The 24,498-nt window shown below is 54.4% G+C and overlaps 1 protein-coding gene and 1 long non-coding RNA gene across 8 annotated transcripts in view; one reads left to right on the top strand and one right to left on the bottom strand.

Moving 5' to 3' along the window:
* Window positions 1-22,262, bottom strand: part of LOC129665845 (uncharacterized) — a 28,018-nt gene extending 5,756 nt beyond the window's left edge. For 2 of the 3 annotated variants that reach the window (XR_008718442.1, XR_008718444.1), the window contains exons 1-2: window positions 22,185-22,262; window positions 18,414-18,585 (exon numbers count right to left, since the gene is read on the bottom strand). This is a non-coding gene — a long non-coding RNA (uncharacterized LOC129665845). The remainder of the gene's footprint in view (window positions 1-18,413; window positions 18,586-22,184) is intronic. The other variant, XR_008718443.1, reaches the window with a different exon arrangement.
* Window positions 21,312-24,498, top strand: part of CUNH14orf180 (chromosome unknown C14orf180 homolog) — a 10,070-nt gene continuing 6,883 nt past the window's right edge. Inside the window, exon 1 of one of the 5 annotated variants that reach the window (XM_055592707.1) lies at window positions 21,312-21,437. The gene's annotated coding sequence lies outside the window, so the exon portion shown is untranslated. Of the gene's footprint in view, window positions 21,438-22,415; window positions 22,442-22,501; window positions 22,826-23,258; window positions 23,310-24,498 lie in introns of those variants that run through there. The other 4 variants (XM_055592710.1, XM_055592709.1, XM_055592706.1 and 1 more) reach the window with 4 other exon arrangements.

Below are 24,498 nucleotides of genomic sequence, written 5' to 3'. Positions count from 1 at the left end.
CTTCCTTCAAGGGCTCCCAACCCAGCTAACAAGAAAGCCCACATTAAGCCATGGTCACCAGCCACAGAGAGCAGGAAGAACAGCAGAGGGGAAGTGTGAAGTGTGGGAGGTGGGCCTGCAGAACCCTAGGCCTACAGGAGTCTAGGTGCAGCCTCCTGGCCCTGCCTAGCATCAGGAGGCAGAGTACAGTAGGATGTGGTTGCTTTCATTCACCCTCATGGTCACTCATCCTACAGAGGGGACCTCTGGCCCCTTGGTTCACCTAGAATATCTCTCTCTCTCTCTCTCTCTCTCTCACACACACACACACACACACACACACACACACACACACACACACACAAAACCAGATATGTTTTCATGAGTTCTGACCCTAGAGCTAGCTATAGGCTCTGTGGGAGCTCCTGCCCCACACTTCTCCATTAGCAGAGCTTTCCCACCTCTTCTTGACTCCTGGTACCTTTCATGGAAGAGGCCTTGTGGCAGGTGGTCCTGATAATCCTTGTCAGGGCCATGGTGCAGAGGCCAAGGGTCCCCATTCTCCCTCAGGGACAAGCATACCCAGAGATAACTGTGCAGGAGCCTGAGGACCTGGAGTCCCAGGCCTGGGTGGAGTGAACCATAAGGACTGAAGACTGTTCCTGTAACTAGACGTGGTGGTGAGAGCTGCCCAGATCTCCGTGCTGCGCATCCAGCAGTCTACATAGCTACCAGAACACCAAAAAATAAACCCTGGCTCTCCACAGCCGTGCTTGGGAATCAACAAGGGCGCCTCTCGCTTGGACTGTCATGAGGCTCAGCAAAGAGACAGACTCAAACTCAGCACAGGACAAGGACCCAGGCTCAGCATAGTAGAAAAACCAAGTTTATTACAGGATCTGGGCAGGATAGATGAGTCCTAGCTGGGAAAGTGGACCCAGGCTTAGAAAAGATGAACCTGTGCTCATTACCCGTAAGGGGTTATGTTGGTTGTGTGAACGGATGCAGGCGACTCCTCTTCCTTTGGGTAGGGCTGTTCCCTGGCCCTGGACTGCATATAACAGAGAAAGGGAGCGAGCAGTGTGCATTCGATCATTCATGCACTCATACACACACACACACACATGCATTGTCTCTTCTCCTGACTATGGACAAAATGCCGCCAGCTTCTTTGAGCTCCTGTTGCCATGACTTCTGCCATGATGGACTTTACCTTGAACTATGGGCTCAGATAAACACTTTCTCCCTTAAGTTGCTTTTGTCAGAATGCTTTACCCCAACAAGATCAGAAACTAAAGTGCCTTCTATCACCCCGCAGCCACCTTCCTAATGAAAGAGCAACATGGCCTTTGAAGACTCAGGTTCATGATGACTCTGCTGAAACACACCCCAGGGGTAAATAGAAACATACAGATGTGATGCAGGTTTCCCATTACTGGCCCACAGCTAGTATTCATGGTCTGGGACCTAGCTACCCACAGTGAGCGACTACCTAAGTCAGGACCCTCTCTGCTTGGTTCTTAACCTATGGATGAGCCAACCGACCTCAGCCTTGAAATTACAGGACGCAGAGATGGGTTTATAATTCATGCCCAAGAGGTGGTCAGTGAACACAACAAGGCTGTGACAAGGCAGGAAAGGGGGAAGCCAGGCCACATTCCCAAAGCACCTGCACACAAACCCACTGGGAAGTGGGAGCCGCCAGGCCCTGAGAATGGAAACCAGGGTGACAGCAGAAATGGGGTGCACAGGAAGAACCTAGCAGGTCTTCTCCAAAAACATACCTGTCAGTTATTTGGCCAGTCAACAACACTGAACCTGAGAGCTAGCCCAGCACAGACAGCCCCGTGCCCACAGCCCCTACGGAACCAGGAGGCTCCCACTTTCTAAATCACACAAATTAATTTAGAAATCAGAGCAGCTCCCGCAGCTAGACTGCAGATTTCAAAACAGCTTAACAAATTACCAAATCCCCTTTAAGAAGACAAATTATTCCTGCTCCTCTGCCGCCTGGTTAATTATGCATGCGCTTTTGTTAGGAGGTGTTAAATATTCACTAGCTGTGGGTTTGCACTTGTGACCCACTGCTCATTTCTGTGCAGGGCAGCAGTTGTGGCCCTCGAGGGCCAGGCACATGAGGGTGCTGGTGTTGAGTCCGCTGTACAAGGCCTTCCTCCCAGGCCATGAACCAGCACATACCACAGCCCAGCTCATCCTGTCTAGGGCTGCTTCAGTGCACAGAGCAACCCGGGATCCCGCCTGAGCCCTCAGATGCTAGTCAACCTGCACAACCAAGAAGGCACCAAGATCTGCCAGGTCCAAGTTCCAGGCCCCCCCTTCCTGGCCATACCCTCCTTGCAATCACTCTCCCTCCTCCAGAAATACAGGCATTCTGTCAGGTTGTGTCCTTAATATTCAAAGGAAGCCAGGAGGACTCTAAGCCACTGAATGCCTCTTTCTTTACTAAGACTGTCCCCAGTCTACCCTGGGGTCTGAGGACCTGGCTCTGAGGATAGCCAGAACCCTTATGCCAGCCACACTCCAAGAACCTACTTGTTCCCTGGTGTCGTGAGGACCCTCTCCAGCATCATTCTTGTGCTGCTCTATCCTTGGGAGCTGAATCCTCGTTTATACTCATGGTCTAGGCTCACAACCTGCAGGCCCAGCCTGCCTGCAACAGGGAGTCCCAGCATTCCCTGTGCCCCACTCCTACCACTCACAGCACTCCCTTTTCTCTCCAGGCCAACAACGTGTACTGATTTGTCCTTAAAATATAAAGAAGAGCGAGCTAGGCAGGAGGAGTCCCTCCGCTCCAGGCAACTAAGTCATGCCACTTTAACCATGCCACTTCCCAGCCAGAGGGGCTTTTTCACCCTCCCCAGCCAGCAACAGAGCTCCCAACTTGACACAGCAGGAGACAAACTTTCAAATACCTTCCTCAGGCATGCCCAAGTAACACTCAGAAAGGTAGTGGTGGAAGTGGCTGGCAACGCACCAAACACGCACCCCCCCACACAATGCCACCCGTCATTAGGGGCATGGGACACAGAAACAGCCACTGACAGCCAACCTCATGCATACAGGCAGCTCACAGCTCTGCAGAGGGATCAGTTTTGTCCTTCAACACACAAATATATATATACATATGTGTGTGTGTACCATGCATATATGCACACAAATATATAGTCATGCACACATGACTATAGAGAAATGTTAGTTCAGAGCATTGGCTGCTCTGGCAAGAGACCACACCCAAAGATCTTCTAGGTCTGTGTGATCTGGCTGGAATACAAACATGCCTTTAATCCAAGAGACAGAGGCCAGCAGATCTGAGTTCAAGGCCAGCCTGGTATAGAGCAAGTGCCAGGTAAAGAAAAGCTTAGGTCCAAGCATGGTGGCACAGGCCTTTAATCCCGAACAATGAAGGGAAAGTTAGTTCATAGAAGGAAGCGCCCGTGTTTTAAAGTGATGTCTAATTGAATGGCAAAAAAGGTGACAAATCAGAGAAGATTTGACAGAATAGGATACGCCCAACTCACAGTAGAAGAGAGAGGAAAGGGAGGCTATTTAAGGGGCTCTGCAGAGTGAGAGGAAACAGTTTTTACCAGGGCGGTAATGAAGAGAGAGAACTCAGGTGAAGAGCGAATGAGCCAGAGAATGAGGAGCCAGGAGATTAGAGCAGATTGAGTTAGTTTGAGACCAAGCAGAGCACATTAGGAACTGAGAGAGAGGCCAGTTTGAATAAGTCAGCTGGGAGAGGACTTTGAACCATAACCGCTCAGTTGAACCAACCAGCCGTGAGCTCAGGAAGAACAAGAGGGGGTGAGCTTGTTCAGCAGTAAGTCTCAGAGGCTGAAAACATTCTAGGCCGAGGCTAGACTGTACGGAGGCTAGAAGCTTCCAGGACTAGGCCTAGGTTAGCAGTCGGGCACAGTAAGCCATCCCAGACAACAAACAACTGAAGCAGGAAGACATACCACACAAGTATGTTCCCAAATACACAAGTATACACCCGTGCTCATGTGTGAGCACACACACATATGTATGCATGCACATCACATTCCTACACACGGGTACACACAGCTTCACTTATACACAAGCATGCGCGTTCAGGCCACATCCATACATGCAAACGCTGACTTATGTACAAACCCAGGTGTGGCATCACAAGTACTGGGGACATGTGCACACAACACTGCCACACGGATGGTACTAATGTTAGCACTGGCCTAGGACAAGGGTTAAGGCTAGCACTAGGGTCTAGGCTAGGACTGGTGTTAGGATAGGGCTAAGGTAGGGTTACAGTTTCGGGAAGATTTAGGGCCAGTGCTAGGATTAGTTTTATGTGGGATTAGGCCTCAGGCTATTGTCCAGGGCTAGGGGTTAAAGTTTGGTTAGGGTTATGAGTAGGAGCAGGGATGGGCTTACATTAGCTTTAAGATTATATGTATGGCTAGACATATTGAGGTCAAGTTAGGGAACAGGTTCATTCAGGATTAAAGTTTGGGTAGGATGGGCTTAGGTACAAGGTTGAGATCTGTGTGAGGATGTACCAGACAGGGATTTGCAAGCTCAGGCAAGCATTCCTGGTTTGGTTCCCTCAGCTCTTCTCCCCACCCCGAACCTGTACCTTCAGTGATCTCACTTTGTCTTTGCCGGTCACTGATCCCTACATTAGACTTCTAAGTCTTTTTCCTTTCCTACCTCTGTGTCCTACCCTATCCCAGACGGTACCTATGAAAACACCCAGCGTCCGTGGACCATCCATTTTTGCCATCAGCATCTTAACCAGAGGAAAGAAAAGGTCATTCGCTTAACCTGGGTCTGGTCTCACCAGCCTAGCTTTGCTGGACTTGGAATGGAATGATCCAACTCCATCCCTTGACCCTACCCAAACCTGTCACTCAGCATTGTAGAGTCACGTGTGAGTCCCTGCTCCACCCTCCCAGGGCAGACTGCTCTATGGGAACAGCCTCAGGTTCCCTGCTGAGACCTGTGGGTTCTTTGACTGGCCACATGGCTGCGGTGGGTGGGCAGGGGCTGGGTTGAAGGGGTGGGCAGCAGGGGGACACCCGTGCCTTTGCGCTCACTTTGGAAACTGTCAGTTCAGCAGTCTGGCTGAGGACCTGCTCCACGGTGGCCTTAAAACTGTCCACACTCATAAATCACCCGGGATTTAAACAAGCGCTGGTGGCAGGTAATTTTTCAGAACTCCCCCACACTCAGCAGCGTGGTTATGCAGGATCGTGGATGGGGTGGAGAGAGAACGGATTGAGACGGGGTTGGGAGTCTAACAGCACTGCCGTCATGCCGGGGACATTCGTGGAGCCAGAGGTGAGGCTGCTGCTAACAGAGGATTAGCCTGGAGATGTCAGGCCTCAGAGTGCCCTGCAAAGGTCTACCTGACCCTGGAGCTCCACCCAGGCGATCATGCTAATGCCAATCTCCCGCTGAAATAGGCGAAGACAAACACAGCACAGCTCTCCTCTGGGGCTGGACTCTCCCATCTTCCCGATGTCCTTGTGGGCAGGCAGTACTTGGAAAGAATGGTGGGATGTGAATACCCAGACAAGCGCCCAGACCACCCTCAAGGTGTATTCCCTCCCTGCAGGTCAAAGGCTATTGGCACCACATCCGGGAGGAGTAAAAGCAAGAAGGGAAGTTAAAGGCCTCCTCCAGGCCTGTTGTAAGATCGCTACCATCTTTAGCAGAAAGATGTGTTGCCTTACAACATCTGTCTCTCCACACAAAGTCTCAGGTCCCTGTTCTGTGAGCTAAGTTTATAGATTCATGTGGGTTGGGATCAGGGCTCAGTTAGGGTTGGCATTAGGGCTCAAGTAAACAAAAGCCAGGATTCCAAAATAAGGTTGATATCTAAGTGTTATGAGGTGAGATCAAGGATCCATGTGGCCTGGGATCTAGGACCAGTTACAGACGGAGCCTAAAGTCTCTGACACAGACTCGGGGTGGTAATATGATTTATTCACAATCCCAGGAGTGGAGGCCAAGCTACTGGTGTGTTTTTCCTCACCTGATAGGAGGGGGTTCATTCCAGGTGCTTAGTGAAGCAAAGGCAGGTCCCCTTAGGTCTCTGGTGCTCCTAAAACTGCAGAAGCAGCCGCCTGATACCTGGGAGGTGATGGCCTTGGCTGTAACCCAGGCCAACAAGCTCTCTCTGGCCCTGGGAACCACAGGACAACAACCGAAACCCTGTAGGCTAGGAGCCCACAGGGCCCCAAAAGTGTCTACAGCCCCCTGACTACAGACGATTCCCTTTAGGTCCCAACCAGGTAAGGCCATTTAGATAGGTCAGGAGAGATACTGGTACCCAGAGCAGGGCCTAAGTCTCTGAGGAAGCTTGTAGCACCAAGCCCCTCCCACCCCACAAGGCCGTAGGGCCACACTGTAACACCTGTGAGTTTGTAGTTTCTCTCAACACAAAGGCTGCCCTGATCCAGACCTCAAAGTCACTCTTGGTGGCTCTGCCTCTAAGCAATGTGTAGCCCTTGCAGGATTTCCCTCGACCATAAGGGCTCCTGGACCTCAGGATCGCCTAGACTAGCCCACCAGCTGTGGGACAGCCTCCTCTAGCCAGCCCAGCTAAGGCTGCCTCCTGACCTTCTCTGGCCAGTCCTCCACCGCCACCTGGTGGGTGTCTCCTCACATGAGCCGGCAGCACCAAGGGATGCAGCTCCATTCTCTGCTGGGGTGGGCCACCATCCTGATGGCCTTGCAGACACTGGCAGCGGCGAGCTTTGGGGGAAACTGAGGGTCCCCATCACTGAGCTGGCTTCTGAAGCGTGCCTTCGCTCTTGAGGAGTCCTGATTGTCACCAGAGCTCCATCCCCAGAGGGCAAATGGCAATAAACACGAATGCAAGACATCAGCCGGCCGAGCAGAGCGGCTCCTGATTGCTAATCACATCCTCATTCCTGGAGCTCTTTAAAACCCTCCCCGAGCCACATTGTTGTCTCCAAAGAGCTGTTATTACTCTTATAAAAAAAACTTATAAAAATTCTAATCAACATTGCTCTTAAACGGCGACATCTCACATGCTGGCTGCCTCCTCCTGTGCGGGTCTAGGGAAGTGAGGGGCCTTTATGAGGCCCTGCCCGCCTCCTTCCAACCTCATCGCTTTTGCTGTCTGTTGAAGTGCTAAAAAATGGGGCCTGCGGCTGTAGCTATTGATTGACACTCTTCTACTCAGGCAGCCAGGCCCAGAGGCCCTTGAAAAGTCGGGAGTCCCGATGTCAGCACTTGCTGTGGTCCAGCTCACCTGGCCAGAGCAGCTCTGCATCGCCCTGACTTGCTGTTCTGCCTGCCTAACTCAAAAGAGGGACAGGAACACATCTGGGAGGCCAGCCGCAGGAGTGGACAAGCAGCTAAGGGCCCAGAGAGCTCGGGACCAGATGTGCCTTCAGGCTGTGCTCCGGGCATAGAAACCATGGCCAGTGTCCAGCCTGGCCCATCTCAGGAACCCCTCCTCCCTGAAGCCAGAGCATCTTGCACCAGGTCAGCCATGCATCAGACTCTCACGTGGGCCTCAGGTGCTCACAGATGAGAATTCAGATGTGGGAAGGGGGCAGCTGGGGCTGACATTCAGGTGACAGTGCTCCTAAAACCCACTGCAGCTCCTTAGTGAACCTCCGGAGAACCTAGCTTCCTGCAGTCAGGAGAAGCCTAGCCCTGAGAGGATCCTGAGAAAGTAGCTATTGGGGCCCCTGAGCACGTGACACAGCCCAAAGCAAAATCCCAGATGGCTGGCGCGGCACAGACCACAGGCCCGTTCCTTCAGGGCACCATGGGAATTCTGACGGTAACAATGGGGTGCAGGTCAGTTCCTGGCCATCATCCTGCCCTGACCACTGCCTGACCTGTCTGCTGGCATCTGTGGGCCTTGATCCCACACCCACTGCAAGGCCCAGCTGCTGGAGGGTACCATGTGAAAGGCAGGTAGTGCTGGCTGTGCATGTCCTGAAGCAGCCATAGGCGGAGCCAGCAGTGTCCCTGCTGTGGAGCCACTCACCACGACACCTTGGCTCTGTCCCAGACACTAAGGACACCCCCACAGACTGCCTGCCACCAAGCACATCTTTGTCTCCTTGGTGCACCCCAACTGCAGGGTCCAGCCCGGGGAGCCACTGGGGATTGAGGGTAGTTCCACACCCCAAGCAGAAGCAAGTCTGGGATGTCCCAGGAGACAGGGACAGGGCTGTGTTTAATGCAGGACGTGTCTCAGGGCCACCCAGGGTCTTAACCTATCAGTCACTCAGCTAATGGCTGTTTGAAGGCAGGTGAGGCCTGTGGGGCCCGGGAGCCCATGGAGCCCACGAAGACAGTGCCTAGCTCCAGAAAACCAGCAGCATTTTCAGGGTATGTGTGGCTCCTCCCCCCTCCCAGCCCCTTGGGGACCATCCCAAGCAGCGCTCTTTCAGGAGGCTTGCCATCACCACTGCAGGTATGCAATGAGTGAAGGTGCTGGTGTGAGGTGTGAACTAGCTCAAGAGCCCCACAATCCCCTAAAGACCTCTCAGGAGGGGAAGGGGAGGACGCCCTGGGTCTCCCCATGCACCCTGAATGACACAACCTGGACCCCCTGCCCACAGAGAGAAATCTTCCCTGGCATGCCTACCTGTCAGAAGGCTGGTGTATCTCTAGAGGACAAGCCGGGGCCAGTCTCCAGACAGGGACCACTGCACTCTGGGAGCGCAGGCAGCTGGTATTTCAGAATGGGAAGAGGACATTCTGAGTGGAGCATGGGCTCTCCTGAGGTGGGGGTGGGGACTGCGCCTAAGAGGGTCTGTGATGGGGTCAGGCACTGGAGCACACAGGGCCAGCTGTGGAACAGCAGCCGCTGTTAAGGCGCCTGGCTGGCCTCCCCGCTGCTTCCTTTCTTCCACCGCAGCTGAGAACAGATGGGCTCCCACAACAAAGGCCCTTGAGCAGACAGCCCTGCAGTACTTCCCAAACTCCACAGCCTGCTCTTCTGAGCCCGGCCGGGGTGCAGATGGGCAAGGTCAAGATGAAGTAGAAAGGGAAGGGTTGGGGGAAAGCCATCCTGCAGGGTGAGCAGGACAGGGGGAGGGGAGGCAGCCTGGGGACTGGGGAGGGGAGTCAGTGGTGAGTAAGATGCATGTCCAGGCCCAGGGTATGAGCGCCACAGCAGGCTATAGAGCAGAGAAGGACAGACAGAGCCAGAGGGATGACCAAGGCTGGTAAAAAACGAGGGACAAGGCAGCCTGCCCAGTCTACCTCCCTGGGCTCCAATTCTCTACCCCAAGGGACCTGGAATCCACATCTTCCTTAAAAGCCACCCCATGATGGTGTGTGTGGGAGCCAAGAGACACTCCCTTTGAGGAGGCAAACAGACAAAGATAGGATGGGAGAAATCCATCAGGCGGCCTTCCCAACTGCCGCGGAGATTAAAATTCACGATCCTTCGATATGGGGCTAATAAAGTGAGCCGTCCCTCGCTGCAGAAATGAGCCATAACTCAGTGAAGATAAGCTCCAGATAAACTCTGAGCGGGGCCAGAAGACGGCGGCCCACCCAGTATCCTCCCAGCTGTGGAAGGCTGGGGTGGGCTGGGGGAACAGGGTGCCTTCCACTGGGCCCCTCACTTCTAATCTGCCTGGAGTCAGGGGTGGGGGACTGAACAAAAAGGCCCTTGAGCAGAACCCACTACAGCTTGAGAATGTCATGGATGGAGGCCAGGTCACTGCGGTGCCTCTCAGAGGCCTTTCCCACCTGTGGGATAGCCTGGTCTATGGAAGGACAGACAAGCCAGATCAGAAGTCATCAGTATTTGCCACCTGGAAGTATGGACAGAACCTTGAGGTCATGGTAAGGTTACCCAGAAGATGTAGCCACCCAGGCCCTGCCAAGGATCCACAAGGCAACCATGGCCAGGGAGCTCCAGACTCCACCTTGTTGCTCAAAAATGCATCCTGCTCCAAGCTCCACAAGCACCAGTTTCCCTCAGAGCATTCTAGAAGCCCAGACTCCAGCCCGCCCAGCACTGCTCCATACTCAGTTCCACAGCCTGAGTTTGTTGTGCACAGTCAGGGAGCTCCCCCATTGCTCACTATAGACCTGCTAAGCCGTGGGCCATGCTGTGGCAGCCCATATAGCAGCCCCCACCTCATAGCTTCAGTCTCACTCTGGTAAAAGGAGATGTAAGCTCAACAAGAGCACAGGCACTGCAAGGAAAAAGTGCCAGGCGAGCTTGCACATGGTAGACCTCTTCCCCAAGCAGCCCTCCCTGCGCTCACCCCTACCTGGCAGCTCCTAAGGAACCTTGGGCACAGGCATGACAGTGGACAGTTCACGCATCCCTGGCAGGACCTGAGCCAGCATTCCTGGGATTCTCTTCCTCCTCCACCCCCTCACTCTACCACAGGGTGGTCCTGCCTGGGGAGTGGGGGGGGGGAGGCAGCCCCAGAAGCTAATAGTTTCCCAGTGGCTAGGCTCTTAGACACTATTACATGAAGGAAACCACCTAAAAGCCCTAAATAACTCCCCAAAAGGAATCCAGCCATTTACTACAGAATCAATTCACCTCTAATTTTAATGCTCCGAAAAGGTATTTTTCTTAATGACTCCATTATTTTTTTTCAATCGGTGAGCCATAAACTCCCCTACATACTGGAGGCTGCCTCTTTCCCTCCTCGCCTGCGTTTACAGCCAACTCCACACAGACAGAGCACAGCTCCCTCGGAGTGGTGGTTTTATATGATGTTCCCTATTCCAAGAACTATAAACTCTAGAACTTAATTAGCCCCATCAGCTCTCAAGCTGCTGAGATCTAGATATTTGTGCAGATAACACCCAGGAAGACTCTCGGCCAAACAGGCAATTTGTGTGGATTCATGACCACGAAGTCAGAACACTGAGTGAAGAGAAGGAGCGTTTTGGGGCTCCCTATTCCTGCAAGGCAAGAGGGTACAGGACCCATCCAGCCCGGGGTCCGGAAGTTCTGGAGTTAAAGGACACTTTATTGTGGATATGAAGTCTTCCCTATAGATTTATGAAGCAGCACTCAGAGGTGGGGCTATGTGGAACAGCTGAATCACTAGGGAGTCACGTTCTCTGTAACTTGCCACTGAGGGAAGCTGATTTGGAGGAAGTGGAAACATTAGCAAGTGGGGTCTTTATCCATGCCCCTTCCTGTCTCTCTCTCCAGTTCCCAGTTCCCACCACACGAATGGCTCTGCTCCACCATGTCCTCCCCTCCCCACAGAGGAGCCAGCAGAGCGCAGGCTAAAATCTATGAACTCATGAGCCAAAAGAAATCCTTCCTCCCTAAGTCATTTCTGCAGATATTGTGTCCTGGGGACAAAAACAGGCAGGCTCCCTCCACACGTGCCCTGAGAGGCTTTCGATCCAGCCACAGCCAGGTGAGTGTGATCCTGTGGGGCGTGCCAGCCATTGGGGAAGCAAGGTGGGCACCCGGGAAACAAGCTAACTCTGCCACCCAGCCGGCGCTTGCGCTTCCCTCCAGCACACAGCAGCTCGTGGGAAGTGGGTAACCTCCACTTGTATGGCAAGCATTGCCTTACAGAGTACAGAGTTGGTACAGAGGCCATGGCACTGATGGCAGCCTGGAACCAGGGCAATGAGCTAGTGCCATGGGCTGGAAAGGCCAGAGCTAGCTGGCATGAGGGAGCTAGCCTTCTGCCTCTCCTGCCCCAGGGACACCTCCACTCGGGGCTGCCTGGTCCACAGAACTGCTGAACTTCCTCCAACCTGTGTAGGATGGAAGGGTCTCACAGGAGCGCTAATGTGGACATTGCACAGGGGAGAATGGGCAAGGAAAGTGACACAGACGAGCACACAGCCAGGTGAAACCAGAGATGAGATCAGAGGGACATGGCAAGCCGTGCTGGGAAAGATTCTTCCCTGACAGCCCACGCCTGCGCTCTGATCCAGGGATCTCTCCTGTGCTTTCCCGTACGCGCATGTCCTCACAGTGCCTCTGTCCCACCCTCCAGCAAGCCTGTCAGCTAACCATTATAACTATGACTAACCACACATAGCCACCGCCCACGCGTCCCCAGAACAGCTGCCTTGCAAATCGGGGTCCCAGAGCCCATTGCCTACAGAGCATTAGACAAGGCCCAAACACAGCTCTCGGCTCTGCCTGGTGTGCACATAGCTGCACGTGGCACAGGGTTCTCGCTCTCCTGAGCCTGTTCCCTTCCACCTCTCCCCAACCCCCACAAAGATAAGGAAGGAGAAAGACACACGAACCCAAGGAGACGCCTTAGCCTCTGCGAGCTCAGCAGAAGGCAGTGTGTACACCTGTCGGCATAAGCCTGGCTGTGGAGTATACACAAGACTCGCTGCAAAGCCACATGCCAGTCGGCACCTGTGAAGAGTGCCCTGGGCCTGACTGACATCTGGAGTCTCCGCTTGTCCCCATGCACCAAGAGGACTTACAAACTATTTAAGGGAGAATGCACCCTCCACCCAGTTAGACTTGCAGAGGTGGGTCTTAACGTGACACCCATGTGAGCCTGTAGGTACGTAGATATAGGCCTACAACAATGGCAAGAGTGACACTGCCAAAGGCTGTGACGCCTGCACCTATTCCGCCTCCAAAGGTGAATACAGCTCAGGGGATGTGGGACCCGAGGTGGGCCACCATGAGGCATCTGTGACATAAGGCAAAGGATCCCAGGTTTGCCACTCTCCATGCAAGGTGATGTCCCTGTCACAGACCTCTAAAGACGTGTGTTTTGGTGACTCTCTCGTGGCTGAGAATCATGGCTTCATGATGGTACTGTGTTGTGAGAGAGAGACAGAGAGATAGAGGGAGAGGGAGAAAGGAGACAGAGAGAGGGGGAGAGAAAGAGAGAGAGATCCATTCAGTGTTCTCCTGCAGCATAAAAAAAAAAAAAGCTACTTTTGTGTGGGGCAGATGCGTAGCCCAGGTCCCTGCCCTCAGTCCTCGGCTCAAAGCCCTGCACAGCTTTACCTTCTTTCTGCCCAGAACCAAATTCTCCCTGCCACCCCCAGGTCTGACCCTGACTGTTCCCTGTCCAGCCTTTACAGCCTATGGACAGTCCTGGCAAGCTGTCCCCATCACTCCCCAGAGGTCCTCAGAGGGCTCTTGCACAGGCCACTTTTTAAATTACTTTCCCATGGAACTTGCCTGGGTGGTTTTATTCTGCATACAGAATGACTGGGGAAGCCAAGGAGCACTGCTGAAATGAAGACTCCTGGAACAGCCAATCAATTTTGTTGTTAGCAAGATTAGAAATGGGACATGACAAGAAAAGGCCAGCTCTGTCTATGGAATCCTCAACTCAGAAAGATATTCTATGCCTGCAGCTCCTCCCTCCTCCCCTGTCTTTCCTCCCTCCTTCCCTGCGCGCTCACCTGTAACTGGCCCTGGCCCTTGCAGGATTTGCCTGTACCTTGCACCCACCCTGTGGCCTCAGGAGGCCAAGAAGCCAGAGGGAAAGGGGCTGCTCCCAGCCCATCCCTAACCCTGCCCTCCCTGTCCTGTTGGGAAGCAAGCACTAGACAGGGGGGAAAGTGGGCACTGTGCCATAGGGAGACATCTTCCCTCTCTCTAAGCCCCAGGACCTCCACAGGCTGGTTCACCTCCTCCCTCAGCCAGCCTGCCCTCTCCTGCAGGCACAGACTGCCTGTGCTCTGTGGCCACACTCTCCAGCCACCCCTACAGGCCTTGTCCCTCGCCGTGCCCTGCACCATCATTTGAGCCTTCCACCAGCACTCGTTAGTTTATGCCACTCTCCTGCAAGGCTGACTCCACAAGTGGGCAGTGCTTGCCCCCGCCTCCCACAGGGGCCCTCAGCTATGCTCTAAGGGGGCACCAGTCACTTCAGGCTTTTCTGATTTTCTGGCCAGCAGACTGGGGCGTTGTCGCCACCTCCAGCTACCCAGCGCTTTAGTGTGGTAGAGTAACTGGGTTCATGGCAGCCTAACCTCCCTGCCTACTTGACGGAACAATGTCCTCTGCCTGTGTGGAATCCGGTGTCCTAACATGTCTTAGTCTGTGATGGGCAGACCCAGTGGACCAGAGCCTTCCATCCCCAGGGGGAAGCAGAACACAGTTCCCTGTCCTAATGGCGCCATGGTCACTATGGTCTATCAGAGACGCCATGCAGCTCTGACTGCAATGGCCCCGCTAACACTGGCCAGGTCAAGCTGGATGGTGTGGATGTAGCTGACCCATTCTGTGCAGACCAGGAGTGGTCTCAGAGACTGGGTGATGACCGAATAATGAGAAAGGAGGTATGGACGGCAGCTAGGCCGTGTTCACTGCCATTGTCACAGCTGGAAAGCAACAGATGTGGCTCTCCTGCTGATGGGTCCTGAGCAGGGCTTACAGCCCGCAGGAGAGTGTTTAGAGTCCTCCTTCCGCTGGGCACCACACCTGCAAGGTTAGCGGTGGCTGACACTAGGCTAGGCCAAGTTACTCACCACCACCTGCCTCTAGGCTAGACAGAATCATCCCTCATCATCTGCCATTTGGACTAGGATGGGTGATCCGTCATGACCTGCCTTTGAGCTAAGCCAGGTGATCCATTGTGAATCTGCCATTGGTGCAGCCTGGGTGATCCATCACCATCTGTCAGTGGGCTGCATGATCTACCACCTGCCAGGACCTGTCTGGTTCATCAGATCCCACACGAGCTGAGGAGGGATGTGGTAGGATCACAGCCTACATCCTTTGGGTCTTTAAAGTGGTCCTAGTTTCTATATGCCCCTTATGGGCTATGCCCTTACTTTCTTGGCCAAAGGTGGAATGGGTTTCGTCAGGCCCAATGGCCCTATTTCCTGGGCCAGAAAACTGATGTGAGGGCTCACCACACCCTAAGTGTAAACAGCCCCAGGCATGCACCAGGACCCTGCGTCTGACTCCAGAGATGGTTTACGATCCTGTACCCACTCTCCTGAAGTTCGCTGGGCTCTTTACTGATCCTCTAAGGTTCTCAACCTATGGGTCATGACCCCTCTGTGTTGGGCTGAAGAGTCAAACAACCTTTTCGCAGGGGTCACATATCAGATATCCTGCATATCAGATATATACATTACAATTCATAGCAGTAACAAAATTACAACTATGGAGGAGCAACAAAAGTAATGTTATGGCTTGGGGTCACCACAGCACGAGGAACTGAAATAAAGGGCCACCGCATGAGGAAGGTTGAGAACCACTGCCCTGAAACCTCACTCTAACCATGGTGTTGGTATTGATGCCTGATGTCAAGAGCAACTCAGACTGTATGCGACAGCTCTCGACACGTCTGGGCATTCCTCCCTCCTATTGCCTTGCCTCATGGGGCCTGACTGCTCAGTGAGGCCACCCTGTGAATGGTGCAAAGGTTGGGAGAACTTGTACCCCTCACCTGGACTAGGGACCCCAGTGAGGGACCCAGCCAGTGTCCAAAAAAGGAAGCCCACATAGAAAGCACGTCTGAGCCACGAGAGATCCAGTTCTAAGCTTTTGGCTGCTGTCACAATGGTATCAACGCAGACTAGTCCTAGGTGTCCATCTGCCCGCCCCACCTGGATTTCAGCACGTAGCCCGCACAGCAGTGCAAGGGCTTTTACAGAGGAGGGCTCAGCCGAGACCAGCTGGGCGTTAGCTGCCTCGTGGTGACAGTGGTAATGTGGGGCCCCACCGCTGGCTCAACAGCATCTTGTACCATGTCTAGCAGCTGCATGGTTCCGACGCAGCTGTCAGCTGCCAGCGCTCTGCCTTGTGCACGACACTGCCTCTTTAGAGCCCGGGTCCTTATCAACTGGTGAAGTCATGGCTGGAGCTCAGCGGGCCTCCGTGAAGACATGCAAAGAACCTGCTTCCATCCTAGCCCTCGGGCGCCCTTGTGATTGACAGTATTGCTCATGCGTGTCCACATGCCTGCTCATGCTCTCATGAGAGAACTGGAGCATATATGATACATGGGAAGGTTCTGTCCTGGCACAGGCACAGCCATGTTGCTTCCATGGGTCCCTGGAAGGATGGAAAGCCAGCAAAGCCTACACAGGATCTGGCTAGCAGGCTGTGGGCAGGGGCCTGGCTCTGCAATGGCCATCACAGCCACACCACTCTGAAACGCCCCTCCTGAGCTTTCACTCTCAGAAGGCTGTAGGTGGCAGATTGAGCCCCCTGCCCCTCCAACATCCCCGAGCCTACTCCAGGCCAGCCCCCAAGTCCCTGCCGGAAAAACAGCTGTCGCAGCGGCTTTCGGCAGCCCCTGTCTCCGTTATGGCTTATGTACAGCCCCCAGGCGGCAGGCTTGTGGGGAGGGACTGACTTTATAAATAAAATTTATCATTGTAATTATGGTTCCTGGAGAGAGCTGAGGACTTTTACGGCCTCTTGGAGGTCATGAATAATTTAGGAGAATGGAACCAGGGCGCTTTTGTTAGTGTACAATAGGACCCAGAGGTTCCCATTATCTGGCTACTGGTGGCGCTGTGGCTGGCCATTGTGAGGGTCCCCCTGAAGGGGACCGGTCTCTGACACCCAGGAGCTGACCCTGTTAGGGGCCAAGGACTCTGCCCAGCATCCTCATCTTACTGAGGGCTCAAGCTCAGTGATAGGCAGCCAAGTTTGACTGCCAGAGCTTCCCACTTCAGCCAGAGACTATCAAGCGCTTACCCCATACCTAAGCTGTGGCTCAGGCAGGACCTTTAACTGCACTGCAAGCCAGAGCAGTGTCGCTCCCAGTACCACATTTAAGAGTGAGTCACAAATGATATCAGAACGCCACAAGTTTTCCCTCCTGCTGCTTGCTCTCCTGCAAGATGTCATCCCAGCGGCCTGTGTGCCCCTTGAGAATTGCAAAGGCAAGAAGCAGTGCACGCGCACTGACAAAGGACTCACTACCTCACCACTAGAAGCTCTTCCTTCAGACAGTTTGTCCCCCACAGGGCCCCTCACTCCCGGGCCTGTGGACCTAGCCCAAGCTCGTACCATAGTCACTGGAGCGGTGTATCAGCCCCAGGATTCCACAGCTTGTTCTCACTCCCCTGTCCTCTCATTCCTTCCCTCTCCCCATGCTCCCTGCCCTCATGCCCATCATCTACTCTGGCCAAGCCCACCTGTTACCCTCTCACCCATGTCCAAGGGTGACCTTGGAACCCTTCTCCCTCAGGTCTTCCCCAGCACACCACACACAAGAGCCAACTTTGCCCCTGGTTCCTCCTCCCCAGCCCCGCCCCTCATCTAGGGCACCCGGGACTGCATGTGGTCCCCATGTGCCTCTGTCTCTGAGAATCCAGCTTTCCAGCAACAGAACAGAGGGAGCATCAGACCTGAGGGAATGCTCAAACCCAGAGTGTCGGCAGGCCATGGCAGCTTAGGCCTTCCTGCATCTTCAGCTCTCGGTGGCCACTGACACGCATGACCTATGACCCTGCCATCAGTCTGTGCCTTGTGACATACCATCTCCTCTTCTATACTGACCCCTGACCCTTTAGAATTCATGTAATGGCCTTCAATGTCCACAAGGCAGACACTCCAGTGCCCTCTTTTCATCCTAAGGTCCTTATCTCAGCTTACTTGCAAACACCACCCCAGAAGAGCTCTGTTCACAGACTCCAAAAACTTCACAGAGATCTCTTCAGGGTACCAGTGTTCAGCCTGCCACAGAGCATGACCTGAAACTCACCTCCATTCAGATGTCATGAGAACCCCTAGACACAGATATCGATTCCCGGGCCTTGGAGGTCTCCATCCATCTCTACCCAGCTCTCGTATTCTCATCCCTGTGACACCCCAAACTCACTCATCAATTACCTATGAAAAGTATAATAATGCTTCAAAGACATCTCCATCCTCACTCCATGTCCCCGAGTCTGGGCCATGCTCAGTGAGTGCAGCATACACTGTATTAGTGAGTTGCCATGTGCTGTTTAAGCTTGCTTAAAGAGGACTCTGGGATTGAGGAGGCAGGCTCTTGTCTCTTCCAAAGCCCCCTGTCCTGGGTCAGCCTGGACCTGAAATGGGTGAGGGGAAAACAGCAAACAGCTAGAAGGTAAAGCAGTTCCAAGAGCTGCCATTATTTGTCACAGCACATAGAAACGCCTGCAGTGGGAAGGAGAAGCCAGAAGCTCATCCATGGAGACACATGTGGGTCCGAAACTCCAGTTAGCTGCCTCAGTTTCCCCAGACAACTTTAATGATTTTTACCTCCATTCACTCTCAGTCATATTTCAGTAAAGCCCTGATGTGATGAAGCTTTGCTGCCATTGGCTGCGTCTATCTGCTAAATGCTGTCTGTCATTTTCCTATTGTTTGCTGTCATAGCTCACTCGCCAGGCAGCTACCGAACACTTGGTTACCAGATGGAGAACAGAAGCTACAGACAGGACTGGCCTTGCTGGAGGCTTAGGATCTGCAGGCTCAAAAGACGGTCGTGAATGCGAGGGGAGAGGCTTCACACAGTTCTTACCCATGGGAAGGAAGAAGCTGATCAGAAGACCTCTTCCATTCCTGGCTTCCAAGCAGGGAGAGGCCACAAGCAGGTGCGCAGGCATCTATACAAGCGAGGAGAGGACATATAGGGCCCCTCCCCAGACCCTTGAAGGTACTGCTGTGTCTTGCTCTCAGTCCATGGCTCAGCTCTGAAGTGGGGAAGAAGGGTTGACCCAGTCAGCAGCATTTGCTCTGGCAGCACCAGGAAACACCCTGGCCTCCCTGCCCACACACCTGGCCAGAATACCTGAGCCAGAAGCCTTGCAGCCACCAGCACCCTGCTTGTCCTCAGCCGTCCCTTGGTCCATCTGCCATCCTCCAGCAGGAGCACTCCTGCCTTCTCGTGGTGCCCCACCCGTTTCCCTGTGCCCTGGCCTCTCCCTGCCCAAGCCCTTCTCTGTACCAGGGAGGGATCCGTCAAACTTGCCAGTCAAATCCCTTCTCACCCCCGCCCCATGGTTGCAGCCCAAAGGCCACTCCGGACCTTCTGCCTCTCTGCCTTGTTCTCTGCTGCTCATTCCTATCCACAGACCCTTTGCGCATGCACACACACACACACACAACCTCAAGTCTTTCAGGAGACCTGAGGCTGATGATTGACACTATAGAAAACACTGCCCCTATAATCAGAGAGGCCTGGCACACCAGTGGCCCTGTGGTCCAGGGTCACAACCCTTCACCCCAGCAATCTATGCCAGACAGCATCTCTGAATGAAGTCCCAAGGCCATGGGAAGGCAGGTAGAAGTCTGCCTTCCCTGACAGCAGCCCAGGGCTGTGTCACAGTACCAGCAATGGCCCCCAGGCTCCAGCCACACCCTCTAGACTGGAAATTTCTACTTGGGAGATTCTCCTGCTGCTCTAGCAGATAAGCTCCTACTCCCACACCCCGACCCTGAAGCAGACCCAGAGGCTAACTAACTCCTGCCTGTCCCCAGCCAGCCTGCAATGCCATCACTACCCACTGCCCACCCCAGGAACCAGTGCGTGGTAGTCCGTGGCCTATGCCCTTCCCACCATTCTGCCTTTCTGGAAGGGACCTCTGCATTATAGCCAGACAAGGCCGGAGGAAGCCTTAGCATCTAGGCCAGAACAGAACAGCAGTGTGAAGGACTGGAAAACAGCCAAGGTCTGATAACACAAAGGTCACTGTGATGTTCATGGCTCTTCCTGTGCGTCCAGGGAAGCTGCAACTGGGGAGCCCCCACAGCCTCTGCCCTTCCCACGAGGGAAAGCAGCACCAGCCCTTCCCCAGTGTCCACTGCCTGGGCCATAGGGAGTCTATTGGTCTATGTCATTCAGATGACATAGACTGCAGTGCTGTACAGAGCAGGGAGGGGGTGGAGGTGGGCAGACAGGTGGCACATGACTCTGGCCGTTCCCACTGCCTTCAGAAGAGAAGCCATGGCTGATACTTATTCATCTGCTTGAACCAAACCTAGGCCTCCTGGTCCTTGACAATACCATGGCCCACAGAGTGGGATGCCACCAGCTGTGGGCAGACATGAGATGGCAAGGCTAACTCCCCTCCCCAGGCGTCCCTGGACAAGTGACCAGAATGATTCAAGGACCCAGATTCACCATGCCCTTGGTGCCAGCTTTATTTCTCCTGGTAGAGGCCAGGCTGGAGGCCCAGGAGATGTGACCCACACATGTCACCCTGCTTCTCCAAAGGAACAGAACAAATAGAGGTGACACTTCTCTCCAGGAAGAGTGGACAGCGAGTAGATGCTGTCATCTCCTGGAGCAGCCGTTACCTCCTCCCACCACTAAGGGAGACGAGAAAGGGTTTGGGGAAGCTCCAGCTGGGCGGTAGAGCCTGCCCTGCCTTGGTGTGTGTGGCTTGGGTCTCAGTGACCCAGAAGCTGGGTCAGGGCTCTAGGAGACAAGTTTTGTCTGCCTCCTTGTGATAAGGCCAAGCTGTGTGCCCTATGCGCCCAGCCATCCGTAGCAGTATCCCCAGAGTAAGGGTCATCAGCCAGGGGCCAACCCAGCTTACCTGTTGCCACAAATAAAGGTTTGTTCCTTAGAGAAGCCTCCACTCTCACACCTACAGAACATCTGCAGCACAGTGAAAGTAGATACACTCACGGCCGTGGCATGAGAAAAAAAGGAGGAGGATCTGGTCCAAGCGTGCCCACCCACAACTGAGTGGCATGGCTGCAAGCGGTGAGTGGAGGTTTCTGTGGCCAGATGTGAGCCCTGCTGTTAGGGCAACCACAAGGTAGGGGCACCTCAACTGGCCTCTCAGTTCAGCAGAGGCCACATACTCAAAGACCCTGGTCCCAGGACCTCCCTTTCCTTTTTTGTAAGCCATTCATGAGCTAACAGAGGCTTCAGCAGGTCCTCGGGACTGGGCCAGCCCATCTGTAACTTGGACCCTGTTCTCCCAGGGAAGGCAGGAAGCCTGGGCCAGGCTGGGTCCCATCTCCAGGTCAAAGATCTAAAGTGTAATCAGAGGCTGGATTCTACAGTCACCCCGCATCTCCATGGCCTGTCCATCACCCTCACATAGCCACTGTATCCTTAATTCCAGAGTATAGCTATGTCAAGAGGTTCACAGCTCCGGAACTAGCTTGGTATGAACAAATTGGGCCAAGATGGGCAGGGATAGCAGTGCTGACCTCTGGCCTTATCTACAGGCCCGGCTGACTGTCCACTGGGGCCCTGGGAAACGGCACCTCCCATATCTGGAGCCAGTGGCCTGTCTTCAAGATTGTTGCAATTTCTGTCAAAGGGGGAGGCAGTCATTGCTCAGCCCTTGCTGAGCTCTGTGGTTCAGCACAGATCAGCAAAAACTGCACCCTGAGCGGGGAGAGGCAACCCCTTCAGAAGGAAGTCTGTGGGGACAAGTGTGGCCTACCAGTGCTGCTCAGAGCCGCCCTCCTGAGGGGACAGTGAGTGCTGCTGACGGAAACCCACCAGGTCCATGCTGGACCATGCCCCACAGTCGTTCCGTAGAGCATGGGAGCTTCTTCACTCGTGGACCCAGGAGGCTGCCAGGTGAGTCAAACAGCTCTGAGGACCAGGTCTGTGTGACCTCCCTCTTGGGACCAAGATTTCCAGTGACAGGTTCAGGCAAGGCAGGGAGCCAACTGTGGTGGGCCACAGGATGGAGGCAGCCTGGGCGGAAATCACACAATCGCTGCGGACACTCTCCCGGTGGCCACCGTTCCCTTTCACAAGGTCTGAGGAGCTTCCTAAGGTGCGAACAGTTGTAGATAAACCACAGCAGCTGGTAATCCCAGAACGCCGTGTGTCCTTACGTGTGTAGAGAGGAGAGGGAGGCTTATTCTCAACCCAGCTGCCTGATGCTCCAGGGCTCTGGGTGACTACACTTGACCCTAGGGCTTCAAGAGCCCCAAGCCCACACCCTGCCCGAGGCCAGGACATCTCTGGGAGGATCAGGGAGGTGACCACTTCAAACCTAGACGCTGGAGGGCACAGCCACACAGCAAGTAAGTACTGCCTCAGACAGAACACAGAACGGGTCAGTCTTCCCTGCATGGGTGTGTCCCGTTGGGCTGATGACCTCATCTGCTGGGCACTGCTGCAGAGCAGACCTCTGACCTGCCGGGTACCTAGGCGGCTGGCAAGTGACTTGAGATGGCCCCCCCCCAGTTTAGGCCCTGCTCAGGGGAGGGTCCACTCTGTCCAGCTAAGACACCCCAACCGCATCCACACAGCCACCTATACTTCTGTCGCTACGAGAGCCAAACGCCACTGAGCTGTGCAGACCCCACATCTTACCTGAACAAGGCCCGGGGGAAGGGGGAGCAGGAGCCCAGTGCCTGCTCCTGCTCCTTGGTCCCTGGCCAGGGGTGTGTGAGCAAAGCCAGCAGAGACCAGCCTCACTAGGAGCCTTCTCGATTAAGTCAGGAATGTTTGGCATCTGGGGAGCTTCCAGACTATTCCTGGAGGGAGCACCGGATTAGGAACGCCAGCCCTTCCAGGGACCCCACTGCCTGCCTGGCCTGAATTCTGCCTCCCGCCCTGCAAAAGGGGAGGTGAGTGGGGGAAGGAGTGTCCACGGCTTCCTGTTTCCTTTCCAGCTGGGAACAGGAACAGCGAAAGCAGCCTCTGTCCTGTCCGAGGCCCTCTGTGGGCCTGTGGCCAAGCTGCTGAGGTGCTTGGGATGAAACTCAACTCTAGGGGGTGCCCTGTGTACCACAGGCCCCCTATAGATCCAGCTAACTAGAGGCCGACGATCTGCCAGCCTTCAAGGCTGCTGAGGCCACTGCCCCCGTGTCCCAGTAATGGAAACTTCTCAGCTGCCCTGTGAGCTACAGCTCGGGTTCCTGACCCGTGCGCGGCTCTGATCGGCAGCAGATCACAGGACAAGGCAGGTGGGCAAGCGCATGCAGGACAAACACAGTGCCACAGGAGCCCAGGTGGGGCAGGTCTCGGTGTGGGAGAGTGTGGGGGGGTATTTGAGCGCATAGACCCATGAGTGTGCGTGTGTGTGTGTGTGTGTGTGTGTGTGTGTGTGTGTGTGTGTGTGTGTAAGGAAAGCCCTGTAGAGGCTCTGCCTTCCCAGCACCCCAGGCCACCTGCAGCCCCTCTAGGGTGTCTCCAGAAGAGGTGGTTTACCAGCAAGTCAGCCAGGAAATCCAGCACTGCTCAGATGTAGGAACACCCCGCCCCTCCAGGTCCCCAACATAGAGAAAGTGTGAGGGGTGGGCAAGGGCAGCCGTGGCTACTACCAAGCACAGTGCCAGCCACCGGCCAGAGCTCGGGAAGGAAGGACCTTCCCTGTGTGGGGCTGGCCAGGCTGGAAGGGCGGGTGAGTAGTGCTGAAACCGCTCATGTGCCAGCTGTTGCACCTGGCACACTGCCCACCAAGAGACTCTCCAGAACCTGTCACAGACTGTGGAGGTACGTGAAGGGAAACACAGCAGGTGCAGATGTACAGAAAGCCAGGCTGGTGGGCGGTATGTGGCACGGGGCCACTGCTGACTCCCAGAAAGGTGAGGGGGGAAGACAATCTAGACTCTAGAGGGTCTTCAGGCTGGGGGCTGGCTGAGATTTGGCATCTAATAAAGAATCAGGAGCTCCAGAGTCCCCAGTTTGGTCCACCAGGACTGACGGGGACAGAACCCTTCTCTCTGGGCTTGTCTCGCTGTCTGCATACACCATGCTCACCTGACCAAACCTGAGGGTGCCACATCAAAGCTTGGCCTGAGGCCTGGCTGTCAGCGTTCTTTACCTGGGTCTGGATTCCTCTCTCCTAGGAGCACAGTGCCCCCTTCTTGCCCCTGGCCTAGAGGAATGTGGCCTTGACACAAAGCAAGACAGCTGCTCGGTCATTTTCCCGAGTGAAGGACAGCGCCTGGATGCCAGCCCCCTTCCCAGCCAGCACAGTGTAGCCATGACACTGCACAGGCCCCAGGAACTATTTTCCGCCCTTTATCACCCATCTGTCACGAGCCAGCCTCTGAGCAAAGGCACTCGGGTTACAGCCTGTCCCTGCCGGACTGAGGCCTCTGCTCTGGGGCCCGTGGGAGAGGACACCAGCGGGCTTGCATGCGGCTACCACGTGAGCCGAGGTGCTCCCCTCTGGATGTTTGATGGGCATGTGAAAGCCAGAGAGCTCGCTCTACTTGACTGAGGCCACAGAGATAAGGATCCAAGCCAGACACACAGACACCATACACTCACATAAACACATTCACACACACACACCACATACATAACACACTCACATACAATACACACAACTCTCACACACTACACATTCACACACACACACACACCACATACATAACACACTCACATACAATACACACAACTCTCACACACTACACATTCACACACACACACACACCACACCACATACATAACACACTCACATACAATACACACAACCCTCACACACTACACATTCACACACACACACACACACCACACACCATACACACCACACACTCACACGTACCACACACATTCACACACACATACCACAGACATCTACACCACAGACTCACACACTCACAAACCACACATACACACACACTCATATACACACACGGGTCAGGTATATATGTGTGCATTGCACACACACACA

Source organism: Psammomys obesus, unplaced genomic scaffold, assembly GCF_907164565.1.
Source record: "Psammomys obesus unplaced genomic scaffold, mPsaObe1.curated_primary_1811, whole genome shotgun sequence".
Lineage (NCBI taxonomy): Eukaryota > Metazoa > Chordata > Mammalia > Rodentia > Muridae > Psammomys > Psammomys obesus.
Note: the sequence above shows the minus strand (reverse complement) of the source record. Positions and strands in the feature narration are given on the sequence as shown.